General features: G+C 39.8%; 1 long non-coding RNA gene across 2 annotated transcripts; it reads left to right on the top strand.

Moving 5' to 3' along the window:
• Positions 1-2684: 2684 nt before the first annotated feature.
• On the top strand, positions 2685-4117 carry LOC113649486. Of its 2 annotated transcripts, none has more exons than XR_007140623.1 (3): positions 2685-2782; positions 3518-3634; positions 4068-4117. It is a non-coding gene; the product is annotated as an uncharacterized LOC113649486 (long non-coding RNA). The 2 variants fall into 2 exon arrangements; XR_007140624.1 differs by lacking the exon at positions 2685-2782 and adding an exon at positions 3000-3057.
• Positions 4118-6274: the final 2157 nt, after the last annotated feature.

Here is a 6274-nt window from a genome sequence, read left to right as displayed (position 1 = left end):
TACCTCATTTCATGTTCAACCACAGGGTTGCTGTGGATCTGGAGTCTATCCCAGGAATACTGGACATGTGACAAGAATCCACCATGTATGAGATAATATCAATCACAATGAAGTGTATTATAGTAGATAAATAAACCTTGTTTTGTCTCTCTGGCTGCTAGGGATATAACTGAACATTAATACATCATTTGGTCATCACTAACACACAATGTGGTTCGTTCCTATGAACTCTACAATGCAGCACATAACCACTCAACGTGTCTAGTAGTTTTCTGCAAAATCGGCAGGTAATCATTTTTTAATCATACAAAAAATAATGTAGTTTCCACTTTCATCGGAGGGACTATTCAAAATTCAGCAATAAAGGGAAAAAAATGAACGATTTTATCGTTACATATAAAACCCCCAATCTAAGTTGACATTTATTATGATGACAAAATATGCCCTCTGTCACAAACAGGTGTTTGTATGGTGAAGTCTTTCAAGGTCTAAGAAAAATAATTTTTCTCTTACCAGTGCAGAACTCACATGTGCTGGCTGATTAGCACGCTCTCAATAACGGCTTGTTAACTGCTTCAAGATGGCTGCTCCTGCCATGATCAGGAATCAGATCTAATGCTGATTAGACGAGGCAGATTTCATCAATTTAAATTCCTACACAAGACGTGAATTTACACGGGAATGTAAATTTTTATATGAGAAATCATTACAGTTACATATAAAATTGCCTTAAGACATTATAAATATTACTAAATGGAAAAACAACACAAACTTCTTTTTTTTTTTTTTACAATTTAATGTAACAAATGGCAGACTGAGGAACACCTAGGCTATGAGACAAATGACACAACTATTTGGAAGACAAATATAAAATGTATGCAATACACCACTACTTCATATATAATTTGTCTACACTTTAATACAAGCCTAAACTGATATATTGTTAATACCTAGTCATTTCAGACATGTAACATGTTTTTTTTAAACATTTATATTAATAGAATTTTGTTGTACTTATTTTATCTGTAAATTTAACATAAAAAAATATAACATTATTTTATCTGTAATAATTATAGTATTGGGGGTTACGGTGGCTTAGTGGTTAGCACGTTCGCCTCACACCTCCAGGGTTGGGGGTTTGACTCCCACCTCTGTCTTGTGTGTGTGGAGTTTGCATGTTCTCCCCGTACCTCGGGGGTTTCCTCCGGGTACTCCGGTTTCCTCCCCCGGTCCAAAGAGTGTGTGTGTGCCCTGAGATGGGTTGGCACTCCGTCCAGGGTGTATCCTGCCTCGATGCCCGATGACGCCTGATATAGGCACATGCTCCCCGTGACCCGAGAAGTTCGGATAAGCGGTAGGAAATGAATGAATTAATGAATTTTAACACATTTATTGTATTTAAATTTATTGTATTTAAATTTAGTATTTACATATTTATTCTACTGCTTTCTGAAATACTGAGTTTTTATATATAATTTACAAAAAGCTGTACATTTTACCCAAAATATATTATTTTAATGCATACTTTTTGAAAAATTTACTGTTTTGTTTGGTTGAGAAATTAACAAACATTACTGTAAATTTAATACAGTTTAATTGTTTTTAACATTATAAAAATTTGATGTTGTGGTTTTACACAAATTCACAGTTAATTTCACAGACATTTTTTACAGTGTGTGTTTGTGACAATCAAAAACAACTGAATCTTTATTTATTAACCACAACAAATAGAGTCTTCAGACAATCTCTGATTTGACAATAAACTAAATAATTCTTGTCTTGCTGCATTCTGTAGATGTTTCAGTATTAATGTCACTCAGACTCTGGATCAGTTCTTTACAGAGAGTGAGACGAGCCCCAGATGTTGATGTGTGAGTATAGTATAGAGTGAAGTTGTACCACTTGTACACACTCCTGATGTCTGATGGCCTGATTCCCTGACAGACTGAACACACATGTAACACAATGACTGAATACTGCACTTCAATAATATGTGACTTTATGAGTATAAATTTGAGGTTAAATATTGTGTTAAAATGTTAGTCTCCTGGTACGCCAGCAGGTGGCGGCAGTGTTACATGGAGTGGTTATGGCTCTGCGCTCTCGCGTGGTTCCCTCGTGAGTGATGGTGTGTTATAGTTTATGTTAATCAGAATTAAACCTTTTTAAATGTGCAACCCCCTGTGTGTATTCTTCTCTGCACACTGGGTAGTGTTACACGCACACTGGAGTGTCCGGACTCACAGGACTCACCTACTTTTTAAGACCAATAATATTGGACCCACCCACTTTTACCGTCTCTATTCAGTGCATATGTCTTTTTTTTTATTATTATTATTACTTTTGTAATAATGCCGCCAGTCGAATCCATTCTGCTTGAGGAATGTCCTAATAAATTAAACTCCATTCCGTGCTTTACTCAATATTAGACAATGATGACGTTTCCTAGAGGTGTTGTAGTGCAGCTTCTTTTATTATTCATTATCACATCATATGACACTGATAACAGAACTTACCAATAATAAAAAAGCTCATCACTAACTTATAATGTAGCTCATATAATATAATCCTCACATTTGGAACACACACACACACACACACACACACACACACACACACACACACACACACACACACACACACACACACACACACACACACACACACACACACACACAGCTTAAACCAGACAAACCAGTTAGACCAGTGTCAGTAAGAGTGAAAGTCAGCAGCTCCATTTTGTGACGAGTGAAAACTAAAAGATTTCAGGAGTAAAAACACAGTGAGTATCTAAAGCTCTAATATATAAACACACTGAAGTGACACTAGATACAGAAGAGTTTTGTGGGTTTGTACTGAAGCTTTAATGTACACAGGTTGTTTTATAACTTGATAGCGTGACTATTTCCTGTAAGTGAACTCTGTGCTGATTCAGGGTTTAATTTAACACACCGATGTTGGAGTGAAGTAAACGTGTGTCCTGCTGTAATCTGGAGAAGGAGACATGACCTCCAACATGAGTGTGTCTGGGAAACAGGACTTAAAGAAAGACGAGAGGTGACTTACTTTTACATTCACCAGTAATAAATACACACCGTCTCATGGGGACACATCTGTATCTCTAAACACTCGCTAGTTAACACAGGAACTCAACTTTGCTTTAAGGTGTTTAATAGCAGTGAATATATCACTGATCTGATCTAAGAACAGTTTAGACAAATCATTCACTGAGAGAAGAGTAAAAAGGACGGTGTAATGTGGAGCATAAGAGCAGCAGAGCTTTGTGTCAGTGAACTCTACAGGCTTTAAGACCCAGCTGAGTCAGTTAGCTGTGATTGGGACTCCTGATATCAGTGTAATTCCTGACTTATGAGGCCTGTCTCCTGTTTGAATAAGTGTACAGACTGGATCTGAATTAAAAAGATGGAATTATTGGTGTTTAATGATGAACACATTGTTTAACAGTGCTGAGACAGCAGAGTATTAATTATTGCTGATATTTCTGTTGTAATTCCAGAATGATGGAGAGGAAGAGATCAGACTCACCAGAACCCAGCTGTGTGTCCATGAAGAGTGACCAGTCAATGGGACGTCCACATTTCTTCAGAGCCAGAGACAGTTCTACTGATATGAGGTCAGTATAGTGAGGTGTTTTACAGCAGTGTTCCACCTGATCAAACTCACTCGTCTCATTATGAAGCCCTTCATGAGCTTTATCAGGTGTTGAAGCAGTAAAACACTAAACTGTGCAGTGCTGCAGCTCTCGGACTGGCAGTGAGGAAAAGTGCTTTAAGAGTTCAGTTCAGTCTGCAGTCCCTGAGCTGGAGGGTCTGTGGTGCTACAGAAGAACATTTACACATGGGACATTAATGACAATATAAAGATTTTATTCATTTATTCAAACATTTGTTTCTAAACATGTTGGTGTCAGTTAGGAAATCCTGAAATCAGTGTATTTTGTTAAGAGGATAGTGTTAACTATCTGTGTCTGTATTTATTAGTGTGTGATTTGTGCAGCTATGAATACATATAGTCCATATTACATGATGGGGTTTGTTTGTTCACAGACCACAAAAATCCAACATCAGCACAAATCAGCTGGACTCTATATTCAAGGTGTGTGTGTTGTGTTTAAAGTGTGTAATGTGTGTGTTGTGTTTAAAGTGTGTAATGTGTGTGTTGTGATCCCTTGTCATGTCTTGATGTGCAGCAGCATTATGGGTAATCAGTTGTATGAGTTTTAAATGTGATAATAAAAATAGACTTTTCTTCTTGTGATAAAATAAAAGCCTATCTCACTGTGTAACATGATAATATTTAGATCTGTTCCTGTGTGTTTCTAACCAGGAGCTGGAACACAAAGTCATCACTCTGATAAAGAATGAGCTGAAGAGGTTTAGGAAGCTCCTGAGTCCAGATTACCCAGCATGCACTGAGAGGGAGGTGGAGGATGAGGAAGATCTGCACAGTGTCAGAGAGGGAGCGCTGAAGATCACAATCTTGTGACTCCCAAAGAGAACCTCAACATCTTCAGTTCGACTACCTCTAGCTCCGACTCCTGTCTCTTCTTCAGTGACACTCTCTAAACCATACAGCATGGCCGGTCTCACCACTGTCCTTTACACCTTCCCCTTGATTCTCGCTGACATTTTCCTATCACACAGAACTCCTGACACCTTTCTCCACCCACTTCAACCTGCCTGCACTTGCTTCTTTTCTTCTTTTCCACTCTCTCCATTACTCTGGACTGTTGACCCGAAGTACTTAAACTCCTGTACCTTCTTCACCTCTTCACCCCTGTAACTTCCCTCCCTTTCATTCACACACATGTACTCAGTCTTACTACGACTGACTTTCATTCCTGTTCTCTCTAGCGCAAACCTCCACCTCTCCAGGTTTTCCTCCACCTGCTCCCTGCTCTCACTACAGATCACAATGTCATCTGCAAACATCATCGTCCAAGGAGACTTCTGTCTGACCTCCTCTGACAACTGGTCTATCACGATAGCAACCAGGAAGGGGCTCAGAGCCAATCCCTGATGCAGTCCCACCTCCACTTTGAACTTCTCTGTCTGACCTACAGCACACCTCACCACTGTCCTGCTCCTCTCATACATGTCCTGCACCACTCTAACATACTTCTCTGCTATTCCTGACTTCCTCATACAGTACCACAGCTCTTTTCTTGGCACCCTGTCATATGCTTTCTCTAAGTCTACAAACACACAGGGCAACTCCCTCTGACCATCCCTATACTTCTCCATCAACATTCTCAGAGCAAGAATTGCATCTGTAGTGCTCTTTCTGGGCATGAAGCCATACTGCTGCTTACAAATTTCCACTACCTTCCTTAACCTAGCTTCCACTACTCTTTCCCGCAGCTTCATTGTATGGCTCATCAACTTTATCCCCCTATAGTTGCTGAAACTCTGCACGTAACCCTTATTCTTCGGCACTAACACACTCCTTCTCCATTTCTCAGGCATCCTCTCACTCTCTAAAACCCTGTTAAAACAAACTAGTTAAAAATTCCAATGCTGTCTCTCCTAGAGACATTTCTCAGAGACACTCTCACTTTCAGACATTTACCAAGATGTCGTCAGGACCAAATGCCTTTCCACTTTTCATCCTCTTCAAAGCCTTCCTGACTTCATCCTTTCTAATCTACTTCCTGTTCCACAGAGTTCACCCCATCTACTCTTTTTTCCCTCTCATTTTACTCATTCATCAGCTCCTCATAGTATTCCTTCCATCTCCTCTGTACATTCTCCTCACTTGTGAGCATCCTTCCATCTCTATCTTTAATAATTCTAACTTGCTGCACATCCTTCCCATCTCGATCCCTCTGCCTAGCTAACCTGTACAAGTCCATCTCTCCTTCTCTAGTGTCTAACCTAGTGTACAACTCATCATATGCCTTCTGCTTGACCTTAGACACCTTCTTCTTCACTCTGCGCTGTAACTCCTTGTATTCCCGTCTATTCTCTTCAATGCTGTCCCTATCCCACTTCTTCTTGGCTAATTTCTTCCTCTGGATGCTATCCTGAACTTCCTCATTCCACCACCAAGTCTCCTTATCTTCTTTCCTCCTTCCAGATGACACACCCAGCACCTTTCTCCCTGTCTCCCTGATCACTTCTGCTGTAGTTTCCCAGTCATCTGGCAACACTACCTGACCATCAAGAGCCTGCCTCAACTTCTGGCTAAATTCCTCACAACATTCCTCCTTTTTCAGCTTCCACCTCTTGGTTTTCTTCTCTATCTTTGACCTCTT

Source organism: Tachysurus fulvidraco, chromosome 5 (assembly GCF_022655615.1).
Source record: "Tachysurus fulvidraco isolate hzauxx_2018 chromosome 5, HZAU_PFXX_2.0, whole genome shotgun sequence".
Lineage (NCBI taxonomy): Eukaryota > Metazoa > Chordata > Actinopteri > Siluriformes > Bagridae > Tachysurus > Tachysurus fulvidraco.
The sequence above is the reverse complement of the archived record's forward strand: the minus strand, read 5'-3'. Positions and strand labels throughout refer to the sequence as shown.